General features: G+C 37.6%; 1 protein-coding gene across 1 annotated transcript in view; it reads right to left on the reverse strand.

Moving 5' to 3' along the window:
- Positions 1-22,251, reverse strand: part of amon (prohormone processing protease amontillado) — a 288,241-nt gene that overhangs the window by 44,209 nt on the left and 221,781 nt on the right. The gene's annotated exons all lie outside the window — the stretch shown is intronic.

Genomic DNA, 22,251 nt, shown 5'->3' on the forward strand with positions numbered 1-22,251 from the left:
TATTCTTTAGATAGCATATTCCACTTCTTCTAGGAGTATGCCTTCACGTTGCAGAAGAGTTTAGTGCCTTCATAATCATATGGAAACTAATTTTTCCATTTTACTTCAAAACAAAACGTTCTTAGTTGTGTTATCCTCGAATAGGTAATACCCAATGATACTGGGACACCCTTTGAGTAACTTAGCTCTTTTATTACATACAGATACAAGTAAATTCAAATTTTCTTATAAAAACCCTTCCTACAAAATACTGCACATCATTATATGATTGTCGGTTTCGTCCTATTATACGGTTAAGGGGGTTACCAACGCAACGTCTCAAACCAAGTTTATCAGCCCACAACATTTAGAGGTATATCCACACGTGTCATCGCGGTATAGGTTTTTATCCATATGCAATGATATACGCACGTGTATCATAATTCACATTTAATTCATTTTTCTGCGATTAATTTTAGCTGAAAGCACAAATTATTTTTCCTTTCAATTGAAATAATTGACAATATTTACTAGATTCACAGAATATGTATTTATATAATTTCCACGTAATAAAAACTTATTCTTCATTCATAACTAATTAATTAACTTTTGTTTGGATCCTTTGTGAACATTTCAATTGAAATTCTATTTAAAACTGCATTATTTTAATGAATTGCTTTGAGAAAAGCTACAAATAACATTAACAACAAAACAAATGTGCATTTGTGCTCTGATTTCTCTGGGGTGCCATTCAAAGCAAAAGAGCAACGTTATCTTCTTACACTTAAGATGATTTAAACTTAAGTAGATTTCTTTATTTGCCTTAAGTTACGTTCGCAGATGTGATGACGGCAAATGTTTACTTCAATGCGGATATCTAACTAGCATTTCTACAACGATACTCGCGTGTATCATTATTCACATTTAATCTGTTTTCCTGTGATTAATTTTAGCTGAAAGTAGATATTATCCCTTTGTTGTGTATAACCTATTGAATGTGGGGAGCAATGTGCGGATTGGTTGTTTTTCCCAGATAAAGTGTTTATTACATTGCCAGTGGCACTAGGAAGGATGCAGTAGAAAACATCAATACTTTGTGAGAGAAATTGAAAACAATCTGAAATATCTATGTTAGTTGAAAATGTTATAAGAGTTTATGGAGAGTTGATACACATTAATACTGAAAAAAGTTCAAAATAGAGTGACGTTGGGATACTAGATACCAAGGAACGGCCCTGTAGTGCGATACGAATCGGGGCGCACTCATTGATATGAGAGAAGTCTCTCTTGTCCCTTCTGGTATGTTTGCGGAACAAATATTACACTATGCAACACTGAAAATGCAAACAACTTCTAGTACGCATTTTTTGAAAGTACTACTTGAAAGACTACAAAAACCCTAGAAGGGTTTTGTCCTGTCAGATCCAGTTCGGATTTTATGGCCTCATCTAAACCGGGCTAAATCTACACTTTTTTGCATTTATCAGGCCTTTATCTCAGAAACGAATAGGAATTTGGCCTTGCTGTATTTAGCAATATTGTAGATCTAAACTAGTAAAATTTATCCTTTGAACATACCACATAAGAAAAATTCCATATAGGGCATCAAAATCTATAAAATATAGAAAATTTTACATAATTGCTGAAATTCTGGTCAGTATCGGCTAAACAATTGGGAGTTGAACCAAGTAACCTTTTGCAAAAATCTTCCAAATAAAGTTCTCAACAATTCTTTAGAACATTCTGAAACTCTAAAATGCTTACTTCATCTTGTTTTAGCGGTATTTTGCGTCGTATTTTTTACAACACCTATTTCAAACACAGTTCACACCAACAGTTTATTCTCGCATTTCGGATTTCACTACTTTATTGACATTTTTATTGAATCGTCGTTGAAAAATGTACTGAAAACAACGGCATAAAGGCATTTTACAACAATGACATGTTCTGAAGAGTTGTGTGTTACATTCCAGGGAATATTTTTCCAAACTGAAATATTCAGAAACAATTAACGGGTTTGGAGATACGGTGCGAAATGTATTAAAATTGTGGAATTTTTGCATATATTTTGAAATTTGAGGCAATAAATGTAGTTTTTCGAGTTCATTATTTCTCCAAGTATTTTATTCTTGTCCTTATCTACAAATTTGCTTCAGAGGTCAGAAGAAGATTCGCATTGGTTTCAGAGATATAGCCCCGAATTTCTTTAAAAACACAATATTTTGCCATGTTTAGGTGGGGCCATAAAATCCGAGCTGGATCTGACACAGCAAAACCCAACTAGGGTTTCTTGTCGTTTGGGTCTGTACTTTCAAAAAATCCTCGGTTCGAATTGTTTGCACAAGATCACCTTAAAAATGTTGCACAGTGTTATTATAATTTCGGTAATTAGCGAAAAATTTCGGGAAGTAAATAAAGTCGCCAAGCTTTACCGAAAGCGACAGTAATGTCAATTAATATTTATACTCTTCATTTATAATTTAGCATTTTTGTCGGTAACCAAAAATTAGTTACCGAATAGCACTACTGATCGTCTTTACATTGACAAAGCACAGGACTTATTTTGGTCCATCTTTCATTTCAAGTGGACACTGACCTCAGGTGACTGCCTAGGGACTGCCCTTAACTCCCTTTAAAGGTATTTAGCTAACATTGGTCGCGAGAACGATAAAAACGGTGGTTGGGTTACTCTATAAAATCATTCTACTATGAAACAAGTAAGAACGGCATTAAGTTCGGCCGGACCGAACATGTTATACCCACCACCACGAGTTTTATTGAAGTAATATAGAACAATTAGATTCCTTTCGTTAATGAAGAAGACTAAATAGCAAAGTTCAGCAGTTTCGGTAAGACAATGTGGCTAACCTTCAAAATACCGAAATTCGGGAGGTACGCTTCTATGGGGGATATAGGAAGACGTGGACATATACTGATAATTCTCTTCTGGAATATTTTATAAACCCCTGGAAGAATAAATAAAATGTTTAGTCATTTCGGTAGGATATTGATGTCACAGCCTTCACAATTACGAAAATCGGGAGGTACCGTTCTATGGGGGCTACGAGGGCTGCACGACAACTGCCTGGCCTAGGCAAAACCGCGTATTGTCAGGCGCCATTTGAAAATTTTTTTTGATAGTTTGACAGTTTTTAGCCTTGACTTACTCGGGACAGTTTGTCGTACGGCCATGTTATGTGTTGTTTACAGTGACTTGAAAAAATCACTTAGCAAAAAATGGAATTTACTTGCGAAAATTTTCGTCCGCAAGAGTGTATCGATCAAATTAAATCTTTGTATGTCGATAAAGGACCATCCTATAGGACTATGAAAAACTGGTTTAATGAATTCAAAAGTGGTCGGCACTCGCCAAAAAACGAAGTGTCGCCCAAAATCGGTCGTTGTGCCAGAAAAAATATGCCGTGCATGAACGGATAATGCGATATCGCCATGTTAAATACCGTGATATAGAGGCGTCCCTGGGCATTTCTTCCACCAACTAACATTTGCATATTGCATAAACATCTGGCCGCAAAATTGGATTTTTCTCGTTAGATCCAGCAAAATTGCTTAAAAAAAGGCTCCTGTGAATCGGTTCAAAGAAATTGAGCTTAAAATCAATCGGGGTGCTTCAAACGGCGTTTATAAGATCGTCACAAACGACGAATCTAGGATCTATGCTTAGGAGCCTGAAACAAAACAGCAATCGGCCGTTTGGGTCTTCGAAAGCGAGCCAAATCAAACGAAAGTTGTTTATGTAAGAATCACTTCGAAGCAAAAGGTTGTCATTTCTTCAGAAAAACTGACCGTGTGGCGACTATACGGCTTGAGAAATATAGGACGGTTAATTCTGAGTGGTACACTATAATTTGTTTGCCTGAAGCCTCCTGAGAAGTTCGACAAACGGACAAGAGAAGACAAGTAATTCTGCATCATGACACTGTGATCTCTTACACATCGATTCAAACCAGCGTATGTTTGACCGGACAAAACGTGGAATTGATGGGTCATCCGTCGTACAGCCCTGACTGGGGATTCAACGACTTCATTTGATTCCAGCACATTAAGAAAAAGGGCGTGGTCAACGATTTTTATTGCCTGAAGATGCTTTAAAAGCGTTCAAAACCCATGTTTTGGAGGTGTCTCAATCGAAGTGGAAAAAGTGCTTCGCCAATAGGTTTGAGCGCACGAAAAAGTGTATAAATCATGCTGGAGACTACTTAAGAAAACAATTAAATCGTTTTTGATGGTAAATTTTCGCGTTTTAATTGCTAGGCCAGATAGTTATCGTTAAGCCCTCGTATATCGAAACGTGAACCGAATTTCAGCGGAAAGGTTTTTACCTCCAACGTAGACTAAATACCAAATTTCAGCCATTTCGGTGGGTTGTTGTGGACACAATGGCCTATACCGATAAATTTCTTGTGGAAAGTTGTATACCCCTAACGAAGACTAAGTACCAAATGTCAGCCATTTCGGTGTGATAATGCGGCTAAAACTTTCAAAATACTAAAAATCGGGTGGTACCGTTATATGTGGGCTATATCAAAACGTGGATCGTGGATCGATATACCAAACATCCTAGGAGTAATAAAAACTTATATACCAAATTACAAAGCTCTATCATAAAAATTGAGTACAGTATCTGAACAGACGGACAGACGAATTTTACCCTGATCAAGAATATATATATACTTTATAGGATCTGTGATGGATATTTCGATGTGATACAAACGGAATGACGAATTTAATTATACTCTCCATATTATGATGGAGGGTATAAAAACAAAGAAAAGGTATATAGGGAAATATGTTGGATTCAGAAAGGCGTGGCAACACATAAAGGTCTGTGTGTATTGTAGCTGCCATAAGAAAGCACGAGTTTGGTTGAGGATTCATTAAGGTGAATGGTCTTGCTACAATTTAGATAAAATAACCAAAATTCTTCATCATCTACTCTGTGCCCAAACCCTCAATGAAGACAAGGAGAAGACCAAAGACATATGTATGTATGACCGGTGGCCTGCAATGACATTCAATATATTCTAGGCGATTTTAATTTCTATCTGAGCAGGAAAAATTTACTCAGATGACTACTTTGTTGCAGATAAATTACGAGCAGACACAAGATGGATGTTGAACATCGGTAAACTGCAATCACAACAGATAGCCAACTTAGCCATTTGCTTGACGAAAGCTCGTTCCGACAAAATGTCAGCAAAGTGGCAAAGTATTGCCCACTCCATGCAAACAGCCGCAAAATCCATACTTGGATACCAAAAAGCTGCACCAAGGAATCCATGGTATCACCAAGAGTGTCGTGCTGCTACCGAAGGGAACAATGCGGCATATAGGGCTACTTTACAATAAGTAGCAAGAGGTAGAGCACGAGAAAGGTATTTGCAGAAAAGGAGATAGAAGAAATGTGAAAAAATTCAGATATCTAGGAGCCTGATTAAAGTGAGAAATCAAACCAAAGGCTTTGGTATAGGCTTATCTTCCAGTTGAGACGAGCAAGGTAATCCGGTAACAGATACAGTACAGATAGTGTATCCTGAGCAACGTTTTTCCAAACTGTGGAAAAAACGTTATTCCAAATTGTTGGTATCTACTACTAAAACAGACGACTTAGGTACCACGGATCCAAAACCCAGATGATAGCATTGAGTGTATATCGCCCGGTCAAGATGATGTAAAGACAACAATAAACATGCTGAAGAATCATAAGGCTACAACAGCCGATGTTTTGCTAGCCGAGCTGTTCAAGATTGGAAGGGACACGGTGATAAAATGTATGGATCAAATATTTAGCACCATCAGAAAGTAGGAACGGTTACACAATGATTGGAACGCACAATGGTGCCCCAGTGGACAAAAATCGAAAAATGTGTTGTTGATTTTTTTAAAATTTTATGATTTCATTTTTTAGAGAACACTTCAAACAGGACAATTCTGAAAGAATTTTGTCGATATATGGTGTTACTATAAAGTTATAGCCCCTCAAACATAGAACATTTTTCGTTGGTAATTTATATTGAAATTTATATAAAAACGGACCACATGTTCAAGGAACTGTATTTAAATAAGTTAATGGAATTATTACATCTTTTGAAATGGGAATAAAAGAGTGGTCAATGGACTTCCTCTTTGTGAAAAAAATGTTTACACAAAATGTTTATATATAAAGTACCGTTATGTTGATTGAAGCAATAACATTTTATACAAAACTAATGCATTTCGTTTCTTTCATGGAGCGTATCTAAAAATTGCAGCAAATTGCAGCTTCGGCCATTTGGTACATGAAACAGACATCCCTTTCGAATAAAATTATGCAAAAATTACATCCGACAAAATCCGATTCTTTGAGATACAACCAGATTATAATAGACAGTTTGAACGAAAAATCCATGTTTTCTTATTTTGCCTCACTTTACCAATTCACTTTATTTGACTAATTCGTTTTATATTTGTTAAGCATTTTTGCGTTGTCTGAACCGATTTTTCTCAAAATCGGTGGAACTAATTATGGGCTTATGAAAATATCACATATTTAGTTTGAAGGCTATTCGATCAAAATTGGCTGAGATATAGCAAAATAGGGGAAAGATATATATGGGGGTGTTTGTTCACCACAACTTACTCCGGCGCTCCAAATATCCAACGACAAAGGTAGGCACTTTCCTTGGTAGCAGCAACACTTCCCCAGCACAACAACAGCAATACAAAGGGCAACGGCGGTAAAGTCTTAATGCGACAAACCTAATCACCACACTCTTTGATGCTTAACTTAATACCACAACAGTTAATAATTGCCAAACCACCTTTGATTATTAAATAACAACACTTTTAAGTTTATTTTAGTGCGTTTACACCGTTTACAACCTTTTGTTTATTACAATTCACGATTCGGTTTAGGTTTAGGATTCTTCCTTTAATATTTAATTTTTGTTTGCAGTCGCTGTTTTCTATTATTTTCTTTTACAATTGTTGGGTTTCAATAACTAGTTTATGGTTTTTTTCTTTTTCACTATTCTTTTCGATTCTTTGCTAATTGTTCTGCCCGTCACGACGATCTCAACAATAAACAAACCAGAGAAAGCAAGGGGAGAGAGATATGAGATCTGACGTCAGTGATGGGACAAATTGTTTATGTACGCAGGGACGAGATTAAAAATCATTAAGCTGTGATAACACGGTTTAAAGCGTTGCATACGTAAATTCATATAATATTCAGTTCATTATTTACTACAATAAAATTAATAAAAGAAAATGTCCCTGCGTACATAAACATACCGCCTCCCTTTGGACGATATGTTCAAAATAATACAATAATACAATATGTTCAAAATAATACAATTCAGTGTATGTAACACCCACCAGGGGTAAATATCAACTAAATTCGATTTATAATAATACAATGTCATCCAGCGACAATTTAAGTTTATAATGTATACAGGATATAGATATTCTATCAAATAATCGGTCCTATAAACCATTCTTCTTGAACCAGATGGACTCTTCGTGGTTTCCTTCCTCATCCGAGGCAATAGTGCCAAAAAATGTGTAGCCAAATATGGTGTTCTGCATGTATGGGAGTCCCTTTTCTTCACGAGGCAGACCCAAGTAAATATATTTCGCAACATCTTTCCCTAACATCACCGCACATGAATGCTTCAGGTAGAAAGATGGATCGGCCACATCTTCTTGGTCATATCTTTTCCACACCTTTTCTGGGAGACAGTGACTCTTTGGAGTATCTGCAGGTGGTGAACCGTTCCTCACCCTCAGTTGTACCGTTAGTGTCCTCACTTCACTATGACGGTCTGTGAGTTGGACTTTCAGCGTTTGGACATCGTCATTGATTTCAAAGGGGGCATAAGCAGTACCTCTATAAAAACAACTTTCACCAGCATTTGGATCCAGCAACAGTCGCACAACCCGCTTTTTTTCGTCTACCTGCGGACGGTGTAAGAGAGCCAACGCAGTCATTTTCAACCACTCTTCCTTTGGAGCATTTAATTTGTGGAGAAGCGTGTGGTGTCCAAACCAGCATCGCCGACACGCTGAATTACTTCGGCAGTTTTCAATTGTGTGGGACATACCAAGGCAGTTCTCGCAAACATTGTTCTTCGCCACAAAATCCGTCTTTTGTTGCGGATCCATTGACAAAAAAGGGCGGCAAAGCCGCAGGGAGTGGCGTGTCTGACAGATCGGACACTTGTAATCATCCTGGAACATCATGGCTGGAGAAGAAATGAAAGCATTTATTAGTTTATAGCCTATAGTAATGTGATGATAAACGTATAAACTGGCTGAGGTTTAGGTAGGGGGGGATGATTAGATTAGTTGGAATGGGGTAGCAGGACCAGTTTGTGAACAGGGCGCCGTACAATGCCTGACTGGGTTTTTAAATCCACCACTCTTACAAGTCCATCAGAACCAGGGTACAATTTGATAACACGCCCTAAGCGCCATTCATTAGGGCTGCCCATCTCCTGGGCCAGCACAACTAAATCATTCAGTTGCAAATTAGGTGATGAATGTTTCCACTTATTTCTCTTGTTCAGTTCTTTGAGATAATCAGATTTCCATCTGCGACAGAATTCTTGCTGAACCAATTTAAGCTTGCGCCAACGGTTGAGCAGAGCTGTCCTCGTAGGGACTTCTTCGGGTTCTGCAGGGGACAACAATGATGAGCCAATCAAAAAGTGACCCGGAGTTAGAGCCGTGAGATCGTCAATATTATCCGACTGTGGAGTCAAAGGGCGCGAATTCAGGCAGGCTTCGATGGCCGCTAATATGGTGCTAAATTCTTCATATGTGTGATGAATTTGACCAGAGATTTTCTTTAGATGCGTCTTACAGCTTTTAACACCAGCCTCCCATAATCCTCCCATGTGAGGGGCAGAGGCTGGTATGAAACTCCATTCTAGGTGTTGATGTCCATACTGATCTATGGCTTTCTCCTTTATCTCAGAAATGACCTTTCTAAAGTTTGTTTTGATTTCGCGAGCAGCGCCAACGAAATTGCGACCATTATCCGAGAAAATCTTGTTGGGACAGCCGCGTCTGGAGACAAATCGGGTAAGAGCTGCCATAAAAGCCGGGGTAGATAGATCACTGACGGCTTCCAAGTGGATCGCTTTGGTAGCGAGACAGACAAATAGACATATGTAACCTTTAACTGTGCGACAACCGCGACCAGCAAAGGTTTTGAGGTTAAATGGGCCAGCGTAATCAACTCCTGTGTTAGTGAAAGGTCTACTTAAACTCGTCCTTTCAGGGGGAAGTGTAGCCATTAATTGCCCTTGGAGCTTCATGCGAGCTCGGACGCATTTCATGCAATTGTTTATATGAGTTTTAATCAAATTCTTCCCTCGAATGATCCAGCATTCTAGGCGTATGGTCGCCATCATCAATTGCGTTCCACCATGTTTGGTCATATCATGGATAAACGAGATATAAAGCCTTGTAAGTTTACTCCTTGGGGACAGAATAAACGGATGTCTTTCGCTATGAGATAAAGACATGGTAGATCCTAGTCGACCATTGGCGCGAAGGATCCCATCTTGGTCCAGATATGGCGTCAGGGTTAAAAGAGGGCTCTTTTTGTCAAGCGGCTTCCCTTTGGACAGTGCCTCGTACTCATCTGGGAAATATATTTTTTGGGAAAGTCTGATTAAGTGCTTACGACCAGCAGACAGTTCCGTTGTAGATAATTTTGAATCTTGATACTTGTACGTCTTCTTGGTGTCATGATGTGTGGCTTTGATAAATCTCTCAACGTATCCGAAGACATGGACAGCTGTTGTGAATCGGTGGATGTATCTAAGATGCCTCTCTGGGTCATCCTTTCTTCCGTCTTTTTCCCCTTAATTTTCCTCGGATCCCACATCCGCAGATCTAGCGACATGAACTTTGGTAACCTTGCTTTCTAGGGTTACCTCAGGGATATGAACGTTCGACGGCCAGTCTTCTTCCTTATTTACCAGCCATGATGGGCCAAACCACCACAAATCTTTCTCCTTTAGTTCGAAAGGAGTCACCCCCCGGGTTGCTAGATCTGCGGGGTTGTCATGTGTCGAGACATGTTTCCAATTATCGCCGACCAGTTCTTGAATTTTGGCTACCCTGTTGGCCACGAAAGTTGTCCATGTGTTGGACGGTTTTTTGAGCCATGCCAGGACAATAGTTGAGTCCGACCAGAGGCACAAGGTCTGCTTTTCGATCCCTAATTGAGGCAAAAATGTGTGAACTAACTCCGCTAGCAACAGAGCCCCACAAAGTTCTAATCGAGGCAGAGATACCTTTTTAATTGGAGCAACTTTTGACTTGGAAACCAATATGCTTGTGGAGATAATATTTCCTATTTCCACTCTTGCATATAATACTGCTGCATATGCTAGTTCCGATGAATCACAGAATCCATGGAATTGTAGAGTACATTCCGGCGAATACTTCACCCAACGAGGTATGCTTATTTTATTAATATCCATATAACTTTCAAGAAAGGACTTCCATTTCAGCAGAGACAATGTTTTCAGTTGATCATCCCACTTTATGTCATCCAACCACAACTGTTGCATGAATATTTTTGCTGTGATCAGCACTGGTGCAAGCCAACCCAAAGGATCAAAAAGTCGAGCTATGACGGACAAAACTTCCCTCTTTGTAAATGATTGTTTGCTTTTAATATCATCTGCCACGAAATAAAATGAATCTGAGGCAGCATTCCATCTTATTCCCAAGGTTTTCGCCAAGCTTTTGTCATCGAAATCAAGAAATTCCACATTTAAGAGATAATCTCGGGGCAGATCTTCAATAATTTCTTTATCATTCGATGTCCATTTGCGCAAACTAAATCCACCAGATTCAAGTATACTAATTAGCTGCCTCTTTGCCACCATTGCTTCTGCAATTGAATGTGTGCCTACTAGTACGTCATCCACGTACATATTCTCTCTTAGAATCTTTGCACCTATGGGGAACTTATGTTCCTCATCTTGGGCCAGTTGTAGTAGTGTTCTAAGTGCCAAGTATGGGGCACAATTGAGACCGAAAGTGACCGTTTTTAACTTATAATCCTTAATTTCCTCATCTGGGGAAGATCGATACACAATCCGTTGGAAATTGGCGTGTTTTGGATTAATCAATATCTGCCTGTACATTTTTGATATGTCTGCGTTAAAGACAAATTTATACAGGCGCCAGTTTAGTATTAAAGAAATTATGTCTTTCTGTAAGACAGGTCCCACATACAACCAATCATTAAGACTCTTACCCGTCGCCGTCGGACAAGAGCCATTAAAAACTACCCTAAGTTTTGTTGTTACACTTTCGGGCTTGAAGACGCCATGATGGGGCAGATAGAAACAAGGTTCGGTATTGGGCGAAGTCGATTCTACCAACTCCATATGCCCTAGAGACAAATATTCCTGCATGACCTCGTCATACATCGCTTTAAGATCGGGTTTCCTGCCCATAGACTGTTCGTTTCGTAAAAACTGACACAGCGCTATGTATCTATTTGATGTAAATGTAATTTTTGATGGTCTTTCCTCTTTAAAAGGCAAATCAACCATGTATCTCCCTTTGGAGTTCCTTCTCACAGTATTTTTGTAAATGTTTTCACAATGTTTATCATCATCAGAGACATTCGGTTTGATAGGAATTTCTTCGATTTCCCAAAATCGAGCCAATTGCTTGTCAATCGACACTCTCGTACAATGAGATGCTCTAGTTGTACGTCTTGTGACACTGTTATTTGTTGGCCCAGTTACGATCCATCCAAAGATCGTCTCCTGGGCTACCAACGATCCCAGAATACCATGTTCCACTCCGCTGAGTAGAATCACAGGGTATAGATTTCCTCCTATGAGTAGATCAACTGGGGCACTTCTAAAGAATTCTGGATCTGCAAATCTCAAATTAGGCAATTGCTCCTTGTTAATCTGATTAAATGCGTGAGTTGGGACATTTCCCGTGACATCTGGGACAACCAAGGCTTCTATTTCCATTGAAAAATTAGGATTCACCATCGAAGATATCGTGAACATGGCTACATTGGAGCACCTTGCAAGGCATTCGCCACCAAGTCCACTAATTTCTGCCGCTATTGGCATTGTAGGTAACTTTAACAATCTTTGCATCCTTTCAGAGATAAAAGAATCATCCGAACAGGGATCGATGAGGGCTCTAGCCCTGTGAGAAATACCGTTTTTGACAATAGATACCCAAGCGGTGGCTAGCATTGTCTTACTTGCTACCGAGGTATGATATGTTCTACTATGGTCAGAGGTTGATGGCAAATCTGTGGACTGTATATTCGAAGTTTGCGAAGATTGAGACACTTTTACTAACTCCCTTGAGTTATTTCCCTGTTGGGACATATTTGCTCTGTGCAAGAGCGTGTGATGCTTCGAATTGCACTGAGAACAACGTTTCTGGCTCGTACAATTTGCCACCATGTGGCCTTGAGCAAGGCAATTGAGGCAGTGTTTGTCTCGTTTTACAATAGACATCCTATTCTTGAAGTCCATTGTTAGAAATTTGGGACAAGAACGTAATATGTGGTTTCCCTTACACAAATTACATTTCTGGTTGTTAACTTTGGTATGGTGGACTTTGTAACTTTTTGTTCTATCAAAATTACTAAATTTTTGCTGCTGGGGCATATTAGAGCGTGAACCTTGTGGGCCATATATGTCTGATACGCTCTCAAGTGCTTGAAACCTTTCTGTTAGAAACGTATTCAGTTCTTCCCAGGCAGGCATTTCAGTCTTTTTTGCTATTGACTGTTCCCATAGAGACAGTGTTAACTTAGGCAGTTTTGAGGAACATTGGAAGACAAAAATGGGATCCCAAGAGCTAATGTCTATTTTGTAAAGTTTAAGAACCGAAATCGCATTATTTATGTCTCTTTGGAGCTTTCTTAAGGCACTTGATGACTCATGAGAGCATTGGGGCAAGTTAAAAATTGTTCGTAACTGGTTATTTATGAGAATGCGCTTATTCTCGTATTGACTTTTAAGGTTTTCCCATGCGATCTCGAATCCCTCATCAGTAAGAGGGATATGTTGAATTATCTGCTTAGCTTCTCCACTTGTTTTCTGAAACAGGTGATACAGTTTTTCTACTGGATTAAGCTTCTTATTTGTTATATATATCGCAGTAAACAAATCCCTAAAACTGGGCCAATTTAAATAATCTCCATGGAATATCTCAGTATCGCATGGTGGAACAGAAATCGAAGAACTAATCTTTTGATTTGACTTTGATGATGTCGTCTTTAAATTTTCTTTGGCATCTCCTATGAGTGTGATACATTTTATATAACTCCTGTGAGCTTCTGCCTTTTTATTTTTAATAGTTGTCTTGTCTTTCTTTTGTAAATCTGGGTCCGAGATACATTTTTTATAAGAAGCCTTCCATTCTTCCCATAAATTCTCCACTTCCTGTTTTTCTGCTTCTATGGACATCTCATTATAATCTTTGAAGTCAGTCTCACGTAGTTGTGATTCAAACTGAGATACTTCTTCGCATTGGATTAGAAAATCTTCCATTATGCCCAAACGTTCGTACCAGTTAAACAAATAATAGATTTTCAAATTAAAAATGTATATTGCGTCGCTGCTTTGACGAATAGGACGGATTTTTTAACGAATTTGCAAAAGTATTTTATAGTGGTGAAAATTTTACTTCTTCCTAAATTTCAGTTCTCGAAAATTGGGACAAGAGATTTCCACTTAATTCGTTGTTTATTTTATAATTGTTTGTAGGAATCTAATTAAACCTAATACAAATTAGTATCTCCAGCTGAGACAACTTTATTTTTCCTTTGAGACAGCTATACAAAAATGTCCAGTAGATATTCAAAACTTCTTTTGAATCAGATCCAATAAAAACATTAATATGATAAACACTGACCCTATAGTAATGATTGCTTATTTCCAGAGACAGATAAAAACGCAGTGATAACTTTATTTTTCAGATTTTTTATTTAAAGATTTATTGCTCCAGCATGCGTTAGTTTTATCAAAATATCATAAATGAATTATTTTTGGTTTTCATACAATTTTCCTTTGATACCACTGTATCTCGCAAAGTACGTGTTTAACATCCGTATGTATGAAAATGCCACAAACAACCAAACGCCAACAACCTTTTTGTTATGTTATGTGTTCTCTTTATATTTATCCGCCGTGGTTTAGCAAAGGAAAGACTCTATCGGAGATACTAATGCAAAAATACTTTTGAGCAACATTGATTCGAGACAACAAGAGAAAGTAATCCAAGATATAACGCTTATTTACTTTTCCCTTAAATAACTTGATTAAAGAGAATTTTGACCATCTATCAGAAACAAACGAAAACAGCTCTCTTTCAATTGTTATAATCTGTAAGCCTTTTAAAAAGAACACTCTGTTGCATTGACACTGACTTTTATCCAAAAATACTCATAGCAGCAAAACACATCAAAATTCCATAAAATATTTTGGGTAATATACAGAGACATTCATATGAATATTTATTTAATTTTTCAGCGTTCAATAATATATTTATGAATTGTTCCTGTTCGGTAGAGTTAATAATTAATTTAATATTTTTTCCTGATGTGTATATTTACACCACTGTGTAAGGTTAAAATTGTTCTATTATGTTTTCTCCGTGGCAGAGACAAAAGAGACAATGCAAATTAAACGATGAGAACGTCACTACTCAATGTGTGTGTGTGTACTCGTTCCATTTAGGCGGCAAAATAACTCGCCAAAATTTGACTTATTTATTTTAATTTGTTATGTACAAATTTCTGTTGGAGCCAACGACCTACCCCAACAACAATATAAATGTTAACGGTCTGCTTTTTATTCGTTACAAAGTTTGTTAAACTTCTTCGAAATTTTGTAATGTAGCGGGGATTGCCAAAAGGATAGGTTAGGGGAAGTTATTGGTTCAAGTTCAAATGTGCGTAAGAGCCAGTAAATTCGTCTGATACATCACAATAATAAGTAATGACGTACGTACCTTTTTTCTTTTTCACTATTCTTTTCGATTCTTTGCTAATTGTTCTGCCCGTCACGACGATCTCAACAATAAACAAACCAGAGAAAGCAAGGGGAGAGAGATATGAGATCTGACGTCAGTGATGGGACAAATTGTTTATGTACGCAGGGACGAGATTAAAAATCATTAAGCTGTGATAACACGGTTTAAAGCGTTGCATACGTAAATTCATATAATATTCAGTTCATTATTTACTACAATAAAATTAATAAAAGAAAATGTCCCTGCGTACATAAACATACCGCCTCCCTTTGGACGATATGTTCAAAATAATACAATAATACAATATGTTCAAAATAATACAATTCAGTGTATGTAACACCCACCAGGGGTAAATATCAACTAAATTCGATTTATAATAATACAATGTCATCCAGCGACAATTTAAGTTTATAATGTATACAGGATATAGATATTCTATCAAATAATCGGTCCTATAAACCATTCTTCTTGAACCAGATGGACTCTTCGTGGTTTCCTTCCTCATCCGAGGCAATAGTGCCAAAAAATGTGTAGCCAAATATGGTGTTCTGCATGTATGGGAGTCCCTTTTCTTCACGAGGCAGACCCAAGTAAATATATTTCGCAACATCTTTCCCTAACATCACCGCACATGAATGCTTCAGGTAGAAAGATGGATCGGCCACATCTTCTTGGTCATATCTTTTCCACACCTTTTCTGGGAGACAGTGACTCTTTGGAGTATCTGCAGGTGGTGAACCGTTCCTCACCCTCAGTTGTACCGTTAGTGTCCTCACTTCACTATGACGGTCTGTGAGTTGGACTTTCAGCGTTTGGACATCGTCATTGATTTCAAAGGGGGCATAAGCAGTACCTCTATAAAAACAACTTTCACCAGCATTTGGATCCAGCAACAGTCGCACAACCCGCTTTTTTTCGTCTACCTGCGGACGGTGTAAGAGAGCCAACGCAGTCATTTTCAACCACTCTTCCTTTGGAGCATTTAATTTGTGGAGAAGCGTGTGGTGTCCAAACCAGCATCGCCGACACGCTGAATTACTTCGGCAGTTTTCAATTGTGTGGGACATACCAAGGCAGTTCTCGCAAACATTGTTCTTCGCCACAAAATCCGTCTTTTGTTGCGGATCCATTGACAAAAAAGGGCGGCAAAGCCGCAGGGAGTGGCGTGTCTGACAGATCGGGCACTTGTAATCATCCTGGAACATCATGGCTGGAGAAGAAATGAAAGCATTTATTAGTTTATAGCCTATAGTAATGTGATGATAAACGTATAAACTGGCTGAGGTTTAGGTAGGGGGGGATGATTAGATTAGTTGGAATGGGGTAGCAGGACCAGTTTGTGAACAGGGCGCCGTACAATGCCTGACTGGGTTTTTAAATCCACCACTCTTACAAGTCCATCAGAACCAGGGTACAATTTGATAACACGCCCTAAGCGCCATTCATTAGGGCTGCCCATCTCCTGGGCCAGCACAACTAAATCATTCAGTTGCAAATTAGGTGATGAATGTTTCCACTTATTTCTCTTGTTCAGTTCTTTGAGATAATCAGATTTCCATCTGCGACAGAATTCTTGCTGAACCAATTTAAGCTTGCGCCAACGGTTGAGCAGAGCTGTCCTCGTAGGGACTTCTTCGGGTTCTGCAGGGGACAACAATGATGAGCCAATCAAAAAGTGACCCGGAGTTAGAGCCGTGAGATCGTCAATATTATCCGGCTCGAAGGACCATATGTTTGTTCACCACAACTTACTCCGGCGCTCCAAATATCCAACGACAAAGGTAGGCACTTTCCTTGGTAGCAGCAACACTTCCCCAGCACAACAACAGCAATACAAAGGGCAACGGCGGTAAAGTCTTAATGCGACAAACCTAATCACCACACTCTTTGATGCTTAACTTAATACCACAATAGTTAATAATTGCCAAACCACCTTTGATTATTAAATAACAACACTTTTAAGTTTATTTTAGTGCGTTTACACCGTTTACAACCTTTTGTTTATTACAATTCACGATTCGGTTTAGGTTTAGGATTCTTCCTTTAATATTTAATTTTTGTTTGCAGTCGCTGTTTTCTATTATTTTCTTTTACAATTGTTGGGTTTCAATAACTAGTTTATGGTTTTTTTCTTTTTCACTATTCTTTTCGATTCTTTGCTAATTGTTCTGCCCGTCACGACGATCTCAACAATAAACAAACCAGAGAAAGCAAGGGGAGAGAGATATGAGATCTGACGTCAGTGATGGGACAAATTGTTTATGTACGCAGGGACGAGATTAAAAATCATTAAGCTGTGATAACACGGTTTAAAGCGTTGCATACGTAAATTCATATAATATTCAGTTCATTATTTACTACAATAAAATTAATAAAAGAAAATGTCCCTGCGTACATAAACAGGGGGCTATATCCAAATCTGAACCGATTTTTCTTAAAATCAGTAGAACTAATTATGGGCTTATGAAAATATCACATATTTAATTTGAAGGCTATTCGATCAAAATTGACTGAGATGTAGCAAAATCGGGGAAAGATATATATGGGGGCTATATCCAAATCTGAACCGATTTGAATCAAAGTTTGATTTTTTCTTTCCTATGCGCTCATAAGTACTTGTACAAAAATTCATTGACCTAGGTCAACTCCTTCTATTTTTGTCCACGTTTACAAGGTAGCGGCACCACTGTGGAACGTGAGGATTAGGGTTATGACTTTTTTACAACCTCATATCCCTGTATCATAACGTGATGAGTTTTGCCATAAGATTACATAAAATCATAATTATAAGGTGATTCGGTGAAAAAACCTCACGCACAAAATGATTTTAAAATTTGAATTTATCAAAATTATAGACAATTTTTTGAAGTCACTGTAAGCAGATATACAATTGAAAATAAACTTTAGAGTCACATGAGATAATTAAACTAACATAACATTTATTTCTCACTAATTTTCTTCAATTCTGAGAATCGTAAAAATGTCGTAAACGCTTTTATTTAAAGATATAATTTTTTAACAAAAAACAAAAAATTTAAAATTTGTTCAAAGTGGTTTGTGCATGACCTTTTTCAATATTTGAATGAAATAAACATTATTATAGTTATTAGTAGGCATATATTTATTCATTCGTGCAACAAAAAATAATTTTTTATTTTTTTTTTTTTTTCATTTTATACTTTTTTTTCAAATAATTATATTTTTAAAATCGATTTGTGCGTGAGCTTTTTTTATATTTCAATGGAATAAACGATAGCGTAGTAATTATAAGGCAAAATTTCATTCATCCCTGCTACAGGAAATAATTTTTGAGAAAAAATGTCAAAAAGTCATAACCCTAGTGAGGATCTTATGTCCCTTCCACAACAAAGAAGATAAGACTATGTGCTCAAATTATAGGGGCATAATTTTACTCCCTATCGGAGAGTGTCGGAAATTTTGTGTGAATGACTAAAGAAATAACTGGGTCATATCAATGCGGCTTCAAACCTGGCAAAACCACCAATGACCAGATATTTACCTTACCGCAAATCCTGAAAAATACCCAAGAGATGCGGCCTAGCAGCCTTCGACAGATCTATAATTTCAGAGGTATACCAAGAAATGTACGACTTTGGCATTCCCGCAAAGTTCATTCGATATTGTAAAATGAAACAAAACATTGAATTTTCCCGCATATATCTTATCAACCAATTTGTAACTGTTTACGCCGGATTTCCCCAACTGGCAACCCTATTTCCATTTTTCTATGATCCGAAATATTTGCATTCGGCATCCCTAATTCTGCCAAGAATTGTGTTTTGTATGCTCTCATTCTCTCTCTGAATTGTCATACTTAGCCTTTCCTTATAATTTTTCTTGTAAATAAATCACTTGTTAACTAAGCATCAATCAATACTGTTGTCCTTGGTAAGCAGCCGCTTTGTTTCACTGAATTCAATATAGAACCATTACTGTAGTTACTTCCAAATTCTAAAACATCGCATTTTCTTTCCTTTTTCTATTTCATTATTCCTTGGTGGATGAATCTTGAGGAAAATATTTCCACTACTGAAATATTTTCGAGGCTCACCCTTCATTTCTGTGAGAACACCCACAATTGGCGTTTTCAGTAACCAATTTTTGAAAAACTAACAACACTTCTGGAAGAGTATGAGTGGTGCATAAAAAGAAACAATACGTTGATTCATTGAATAAATTGACATTTAAGCCAGATAGATGTGCAAAAAGGAAAAGAACATCTACAAACTGCAAATTGAGAGCAAATGCTGGCAAACCTGCTGGTGCCATCTTAGCGAAAGAGGACAATAAAAGCGACCGTGTCAACGCTTACCAGTTCAGCGATACCTGATTCTTGTGAAAGTTGCACGGACTCATTCCACATATGTACAGAATGTGCTTGGGGGATGAAAATCCAGCATCAACGAGCAAAAGGAAGTATAATCCAACAATCATTGCAAGAAGGCTTGTTATAAACTCAAAGCTGTCGTCCCACAAAGCAGCAATGCTGTGCCAACAGCTTTCCACTGAGGGCATTGAAATCCAAACCCCATGTCAGTCAGGAATACACAGGGATATCTACAAGGAAGCTGCTCGGGTGAAAAAGTACTTGGTATGCACGTTTTATTTGGGGAAGTGAAGCATGCACTTTGACGGCAAACACCTTGAGAGCTTTGAATATCAGACCGTGGTCCACACTATTAAGCTCAAACAATCGCAGAGGATCTCCATGAGGGTATCAATTGTGATAATTGTTGCCGATACAACAAGCGTAGTTACTAGCTAATTGACAGGCGTTGTAGTTCAACTGCAGCAACTGTTCGAAGAGAAACGTTACCCCACACCCAAGTTCGCATTGTCATGGAAGATGAGCTCCATAGGTCGACTAAATAACTAAACACCGAGTATTCTTTTTGCATGTATTTGTATTTGATGTGCAACTATGCTAAATTGAAGGCAGCCTTCACCAATGGTAAAACTAAGATGAGGAAACCAGGCGGCTACAGAGACGACATGAAGATTCTCTAACGTCATTTCACTGAAACGAGTGAGATTCCTTTTTATACCCTCCATCATACAATGGAGGGTACATTAATTCTGTCATTCCGTTTGTAACACCTTAACAAAATCATTTTTTTTCCATAGTGAAGTTCGAAGATGGGCTATATCGGCTTTCGTTTTAGTATGGGCCCCATATAACGGTATTATCCGATTTCAGATATTTTGAAGATTTTAGCTAATTTTTAACCTTTTCGACCAAAAAATTCTAACATAGGTCTATGTGTGTACCTCATATACACCCTTATAACGGAACCACCCGATTTTAGGTGTTTTGTGGACCTTAGATACATATCTGTAATTTGATATTCGAGATTCCTAGCGGCCACCAAAAATTGTCCACATACGTTCCTGTTTTGGTATGGGTTCCATATAACAGTGCCTCCCGATTTTAGGCATTTTGATTTAAATTTTTTAACCGAACCATCTCACAGTAGATCCACCCATTGGCCAAAAATAAAAAAAATGAATGTCAAAATTTTGGAACAATATCTTGCAACTCTGACAGCTATGACATGGACCTTTTTAAAAATATATTAATTTTTGTTTCATTCGAACGCGATCTTCTTAAGAATAGCTTCAAAAGTCGGAACATTTGACTAATATTTTTTGTTATGAGTACAACCTATATGCAAGTAAATATATTCAAAATATCGCGAAACTAATACGTATAGCAAAATATTAAAGTGTATTTTGAAGGAGGTGGTAATAGCTTAATTTTCATTAAAAAATCGCGTTTAGCGTGTTGTGGAATTCTAGTTAGCTGAATATTTTCTTAGTGTATTTTGTAATGCCAATTCGATCATATACTTAAATTTGACCTAAGGTTTTAGTCATGATGCCCACCAGTGCCCACCTCGGGAATAATTTTCCAAAGTAGTTCATGGGTTTAAGATTATTCAGTATTAAAATCAGCTGCCATCTAGTGCCAGACTATAAATGGTGGGCCGCTGACTAAAGCTGCCCTAGAATAGGGTTTCTATGGAAATGTTAGCGTATAACTCTGTTATCTGACCACGTACATTAACATAAGATGAAGAAATCTTCTTCCAAATTTATCTTACGTTGGCGGTACGTGCCTTCCAGGAAGAACGCTATAAGATCTACATATCTTAAAAATTTTACCAATTTTCAGACAAAAATGTTGATTTTTTTAATCCGCTCAATTCTCTTCGCAGCAGCACAAAGCTGCAACCGGCGCATTGGCTTGGTTTGTACACTCCAAATATTTTTGGCCACTTTCTCCATACAAGTGGATCCACTGTGCATCTGTAACTTGACATTTGAGGCTCCCAGTGGGCGAACACATTTTACACAAAAATTTTTTAACATAGGTCTATGTATCTCCTATACCCCCTATAACGGAGCCTCCGGATTTTAGGTATTTTCAGAATTTTGGCTGCATATTTTGTTCGAACTAGTCGAAATTTGACATTTTAGGTTCTTAGTGGTTACAAAACTTCTCCACCAAAAATTGTCAACCTAGGTACATGTTTTGGTATAGCCCCCATATAACCGTACCTTCCGATTTTAGGCATTTTGAGGAGTTTAGCTATATTTGTTGACTGAACTACCTATAATTTGGCATTTGAGGTTACCAGTGGTCACAAAAAAAGTTGTCAACATAGGATTACACTTTTATATATACCCCATATAAAGGTGCTGCCGATTGAATACATTTTTAAATACACTTTCTGACCTAATTTAGGCATTTGGGGTATCCGTGGTCTTAAATATCTCCATCTAAAATTGTGGACAGGGAAAAAACTAATTATTCCATTTTAGTTCAGTATACTTTATGGTGTAGGGTATAAAAAGTTATGGACTTATACAACTCCTGCAGCAAAAAGGACAATCTCTCACTGAGATTCATCCACTCCAATGACAATGTGAATATTTAACTTTCGTGTGTGTTTGAAGATCTTTTGTAATGGTACAATATATATGTGGTTCTAAAGCTCATGTTCAGTAACTTCAAAACAATGCTCTAAAATAAAAATATAAATTTTAGAATCATTTTATACGTCAGATTTTTTAATCTTAAATAAAACCTCATCAAAATATGATACGGTTGTATGAGGTTATAAGATCGTCATCACCCTAGTTGACACTTATGGTGTCCACTGCAAACCCTTCAATTTTTCCAATGACTAGAAAATCCCACATCTA

Source organism: Musca autumnalis, unplaced genomic scaffold (genome assembly GCF_047663935.1).
Source record: "Musca autumnalis isolate F117 unplaced genomic scaffold, ASM4766393v1 scaffold_1, whole genome shotgun sequence".
In the NCBI taxonomy this organism is placed as follows: domain Eukaryota; kingdom Metazoa; phylum Arthropoda; class Insecta; order Diptera; family Muscidae; genus Musca; species Musca autumnalis.